Genomic DNA, 6,643 nt, shown 5'->3' on the forward strand with positions numbered 1-6,643 from the left:
GATTCTGGGATGATGAATAAAAACCGAATGTGTGGAGAAACCCAGCAGGTCTGTGGATAAACAAGACTTAATGTTTTGAGTCCAGTATGACTCTTTATCAGAATACATATTGGATTTCAAATGATTAGATTCCCTACAGTTTGGAAACAGGCCCTTCGGCCTAACAAGTCCACACCGACTCTCCAGAGAGTAACCCACCCAGTCCCATTTTCCTCTGACTAATGCACCTATTCCCTATGGGCAATTCAGCATAGCCAATTCACCTGACCTGCACATCTTTGGACTGTGGGAGGAAACCGGAGCACCCGGAGGAACCCCACACAGATACAGGGAGAATGTGCAAACTCCACATACAGACGCCCGAGGCTGGCATCGAACCTGGGACCCGAGTACTGTGAGGCAGTAGTGCTAACCACTGAGCCACCATGCCACCCTGTTAACACTGATTGTCTGTCTCTCCACAGATGCTGCCAGACCTGCTGAGTTATTTTTACTTCAGATTTCCAGCAACTGCTTTTGGCAAGGAACAGGAGTAGGCTATGCAGCCCCAAAGCACCTTCTGTCATTTCAAATCATGACTGATCTGATTATAACCTCAAATCTCTGCCTACCTTAGATAACCTTTCAGCCCCTTGCTTATCTGTCCCTACATTAGAAATGTTCAAACACATTGCTTCTACTGCCTTTTCAGGAAGGACTCACAGCCCTCTGAGCGTTTTACATGAGTGCTTCCTCAATTTTAAATGATGTCCCTTAGTTTGGAACATATTTTTAGATATGACAGGGATCAATTTCTTTGGGGGTTCGTGCAGGAAAGTTGCATTTATAGAGGTCAACTATAGAGTATGCTTGAAGGGTCTACTCCTTCCGTTTCCTGTAGTCCACTTTGTGATTGCCTGATTCTTTTCTCACATACTCTTTTCTGTTGAATACTTAAACCAGATACTTCACAGATATTTGTTTCAACAACATTTTCCAGTTAAATATTCTTTTTCCTAATAACTGTGAACTATAAAAGCTCCTAACTTCTCTCTTTGTCAATCTATTAGGTTTGTTTTCCAATCACTGTATCTCCAAACAATGCAAACAGTGGTATTTATCCTCCCTGATGTCCTTTGTTGAAGTTTTTGAAACAAATGGGGTCTGTTTCCATGCTGTAAATCTCAATGGCTCTAAGTACAGAGAAGAGGCTAAACTAGAGAAGGAACTTTTTTAAGAAGAGGTTGATCATTGTGACGTCCATAACTTCTGTCTTTTGTTTCTAAAATACAAAAATCCCACCACTAAAAGTTAGACCTACGAGGAGTAACAACATTTTTGGTGCAATTTAAAACTAAAGCCCAAAAAACGATGATGTTGGAAATCAGAAACAGAATCAGAAGCTATAAAAGGTATCTGGATGGTACTTGAACAGGAAGGATTTCGAGGGATATGGGCCAAATGCTGGCAAATGGGACGAGATTAATTTAGGATATCTGGTCAGCATGGACGAGTTGGATCAAAGGATCTGTTTCTGTGCTGTGCAACTCCACGACTCTAAATTGGTGGAAAAATTCAGCAGGTCTGGAAGCATCTGTGTGGAGAAAAAGCAGAGTGAATGTTTTGGGTCCAGTGACCCCTGCGAACTTCAGAACCGTTTGCCTAGTAGTTCAGAGGTGGTGTATTGGTTGAGTTTGCACTTGTTTTTGGCAGGACAGCAATGTTGTGGTTAACCTTTTTGGACTGAAATTCCAAAATTAAAAGGCCATCAGAACTGTCAGTTAAGTTTTCAGAGAGAGGCTGTGAATATTTTGTGTTCAATTACACCAACGTTATTTCTGGTGTATTTCAGTTAGTGTTCTGGCTTGCATCCCTGAACATGATTGCACTGTTACTTTCCGTAGGTAGTGTGTTTAGTATTTGTACTGCTTTACCATTGAAGGATTAATGGGTTTAAGAGTACAGCTTGCTTATAATGTGTAACAGATAGTGTGCCCTTGAATTTTAACTACCTTAAATGGAGAAAAACTGCAGAGAAAAAAAGAATGGGGCATTTTGTCACAGACCTTCCAGCTCATGTATCAATACTTCAATGCATCCACTTTCCTCCCAGAGTTGAGTTCACGCTACAATCATTTGGCACACATCCTTTGTCTCAGTTGCCAAGGATCTGAGAAATTGTAGTGTCACACCTGTTCATTGGCACACTAAATGTGAGGTTCAGATATGTTGGCTGGATAATGTAGAGGTAGCTTTTTACTCTCTGTAATTAACCCCTTGTTGAAAATTGGAACAGGAGGTGGCTGTTCCGCCTCTAAAGCCGGTTCCATTATTCAGTCAGATCATGTCCGATCTGTGGCCTAACTCCATACACCCACCTATGGCTCAGACATCTTTGCTCAAGAAAAGTCTATCGCCTGAATGGTCTCGCCCTAATTTTTGAGGCAGTGAGTCCTAGTTCTAGAATCCCCAACAGGTGGAAATAGTTTTTCTACGTTTCTTTTCCAGTTAACACCTTAAACTTTTGATCAGATCACCTTTTAAATGTTCTAAATTCTACAGAAATCAGGCCAGAAAAGTGTAATCTCTCCTCATAAGTTAGCCCCTGAAGTCCAGGTATCATTCTTGTAAACCTACATAGCACTCTCTCCAAGGTCAAAATATTCTTCTGTTCATGGTACTTCAACTGGGCTCTAACCAGGCCTTTGTACAGCTCAAGCATAACTTCTGCATTATTAGACTCCAGTACTTTAGATAGGAGGCCAGCATTACATGTAGCCTGAAAGTGTATAAAGGAACTATTCCCTAAACGTATCCTGTTCTGAACCAGGCTCCAAAGTGTTCAATGCTGATTGCTCTGCTCAAGTGTAGAGCTATAATTATACATTTTATCAAAAGCAAATGTGACTTTATTAAACAATATTTACAATTGTTACATAATTGAAACGTTACCAAGGTGGAATTACATGTAGCAAACAAAATAGAAAATAAATTTCATCTGTTGACAGGTCCTTCTGATACACTGCATATGTCAACATAGAACAGCCCTCAATATTGTGCCAGCCTTTTATCTTACACTGAGATCAGACTAATCTACATACCCTTCATTGTACTGTCTTCCATGTGCCTATCCAGGAGTTGCTTAAGTGTCCCTAATGTATCTAGGGACTATCACTGTTAGCGGTGCATTCCACGCACCCACCATTCTGTGTAAAGAACCTATCTCTGACATCTCCCCTAAACTTCCTCCAATTATCTTAAAAAAATATGCCTCTACATGATAGACATTTCTGCCATTGGAAAAAGCCTCTAGCTATCCATTATATGCCTCTCAACATCTTTGTGCATCTCTGTCAGGTCACCTCTTACCCTCCTTTGCTCCAATAAGAAAAGCCCTAGCTCCATCAACCTTCCTTCAGACATGCCCTCCAGTGCAGGCAGCAACATGGTAAATCTCCTCTGCATCCTCTCTCAAGCTTCCACATCTTTCCTATGTGGCGACCAGAACTGAACACAATATTCCAAGTGTGGTATAACCAGGGCCCTACTGAGCTGCAGCATAACCTCACACCTCTTAAACTCAATTCCCCCTGCTAATGAAAGCCAACACACCATATGCTTTCTTAACAACCCTATCAACCTGGGTGCCAACTTTGAGGGATCTATGGACACTGACCTCAAGATCCCTCTGTTTCTCCACACTGCCAAGAATCCTGCCTTTAACCCTGTAATCTGCATTCAAATTTGACCTTCCAAAGTGAATGACTTCACACTTTTCCAGATTGAACTCCATCTACCACTTATCAGCCCAGCTCTGCATCCTGTCAGTGTCCCGTTGCAAGCTACAACAGCCGTCCACACTATCCACAACTCCACCAACCTTCATGTCATCGGCAAACATACTAACTCACCTTTCCACTTCCTTATCCAAGTCACTTATAAAAATCACAGAGAGCAGAGGTCCCAGAACCCATCCTTGCAGAACACTACTGGTCACCGAGCTCCAGGCTGAATACTTTCCTCCTCTCACCACCCTCTGTCTTCCATGGGCGAGCCAATTCTGTATCCAGCCAAGTTTCCCTGTATCCCATACCTCCTTACTTTCTGAATGAGCCTACCATGGGGAACTTAAATCAAACATCTTGCTAAAATCCATGTACTCCATATCCACAGTTCTACCTTCATCAATGTGTTTTGTCACAGCCTCAAAAGAATTCAATAAGATTTGTGAGGCATGACCAGCCCCTGTCAAAGCCATGCTCTCTAATCAAACTATGGTTTATCAGAAATCCTGTCTCTCAGAATCTTCTCCAATAATTTGCCCACTGCTGATGTAAGACTGACTGGTCTGTAATTTCCAGGATTAATCCTATTCCCTTCCTTGAACAAGGGAATAACACTTGCCACCTTCCAATCATCTGGCGCTACTCCAGTGGACAATGAGGATGTAAAGATCATCACCAAAGGTGCAGCGATCTCTTCCCTTGCTTCCTGTAGTAGCCTAGGGTATATCCTCTCTGGCCCAGGGGATTCTTTTTAGAATTGGATTCCCTATAGTATGGAAACAGGCCATTTGGCCCAAAAGTCCACACTGACCTTTCGAAGTGTAACCCACCCAGACCCATTCCCCTACCCTATATTTATCCCTGACTAATGCACTTAACACTATAGGTGAATTGGTCATGCTAAATTACCCAATCTGCATACCTTTTTGGGTTGTGGGAGAAAACCCATGCAGACATTGGGAGAATGTTCCAACTCCAAACAGACAGGCACCTAAGGCAGGAATTGAACCCAGATCTCTGGCGCTGTGAGGCAGCAGTGCTAACCACTGAGCCACCAGGGGAACCTAATCAAATGCCTTGCTAAAATCCATATACACCACATCCATTGCTCTACCTTCATTAATGCATTTTGTCATATCCTCAAAAGAATTCAATAAGGTTTGTGAGGCAAGAGCTGCCCCTCACAAAGCCATGTAGACAATCTCTAATCAAACAATGGTTTTCCAAGAAATCTTAAATCCTGTTTCTCAGAATTCTCTCCAATACTATTCCATCACAGACGTGAGACTGATTGGCCTGTAATTCCCAGGTTATCCCTATTTCCCTTGAACAAGGGAATAATATTTGCCACCCTCCAATCATCTGGCACTACTCCAGTGGACAGTAAGGACACAAAGATCATTGCCAAAGGCGCAGCAATTACTTCTCTTGCTTCCTATAGTAACTTAGAGTACATACCATCTGGTCCAGAGGATTTACCTATCCTTATGTTTTTCAAAATTTTCAGCACATCCTCCTTTTTAACATCAACCTGTTCTCACGCATAAGGCTGTCCTCAGAAACGTCAAGGTCCCTCTCAGTAGTGAATACTGAAGCAAAGTATTCATTAAGGACCTCCTCTACTTCCTCTGACTCCAGGCTATCCCTAATACCCTACCCTCGCTCTGGCAAATCTCTTGTTCCTCGCATAAAAGTGTAGAACATCTTAGGTGAGCTAGAAAGGGACATGAAAAAGCTCTAGTGGGTAGGATTAAGGAAAACCCCAAGTCCATTTTTCCGGTCCTTCCTGGCTACCTTGTAACCCTCTAGAGCCCTGTCTGATCCTTGCCTCCTCACCCTTAAGTAAACTTCTATCTTCCTCTTGACTAGATGTTCCACATCCCTGGTCACCCAAGGTTCTTTCAACCTAGCTGCACAGTGTTTAAAAACAACAAATTGTGTTTATAAAGTACTTCACAGGAACATTAAACAAAATCCAACTTGAAAAGTTATAAAGGAGATACAAGACGACGAAAGGTTTTGTCAAAAATAAAATGGTAGTTTGAATGGATATTTGAAGAACAGAAAGAGAGGGGTTTAGGGATAGACTTTGAATACAACTACTCCAGGCACCTGAAGTCACAGTAAGCAATGTTCTGACAAGTCCCACAACATTACATTTCAAACGAACATTTGTTTTTTGCAGTCAGTTGTAAATGTAAAAAAAAGCAGCAGTTAATTTGCATATTGCAAGCACCACCAAATCACTGATTATATGGTTTATTGATGTTGGATGAGGGATCAATGTCAGCCAGGACATTAAAAACAGCCTCCACCATTCTTGGGAAATGGTGGCACAGTGCTAATGTCCCTGGATTAGTATTCCAGAAACCCAGGCTAATGTTCTGGGGATAAGAGTTTGAATCCCACCATGGTGGTTGCTCAGATTTGAATAAAATCAAAGCTTTGAGATCATGGTAAGCATGTAATCATTGTTGTGAAAGCCTACCTGCTTCACTAACAATGGAAATCGGTCAGTCATCCTCTTCTGGTCTGGTGTGGCCTTAGTGTGACTCCAAACCCACACAGCAACAGTGTTGATTCTTAACTGCTCTCAGGACTATTGGGGATGAGAAATAAATCCTAACCTAGCCAGTAATGCCCACATCCCATGAACAAAAAACAAAAAAGGGAACAGTGCAGTGCCACCTCGGTGCTGAACTAGGAGTACCAATTGGATTTTATGATTACGTTTCTAGAGACAAAACTTTTTAACTGAAGCAAGCTGCTCACTAATGGTTGATCTAACATGTCTAATCAATTTGCTAACCTATTGCTCAACTGATAACCAACAATTTTCATCTGAACAGAATTAAGGAACGACTTGTGAGAATCTTTTA

The sequence above is a fragment of the Hemiscyllium ocellatum genome, chromosome 22, assembly GCF_020745735.1.
Source record: "Hemiscyllium ocellatum isolate sHemOce1 chromosome 22, sHemOce1.pat.X.cur, whole genome shotgun sequence".
Classification (NCBI taxonomy): domain Eukaryota; kingdom Metazoa; phylum Chordata; class Chondrichthyes; order Orectolobiformes; family Hemiscylliidae; genus Hemiscyllium; species Hemiscyllium ocellatum.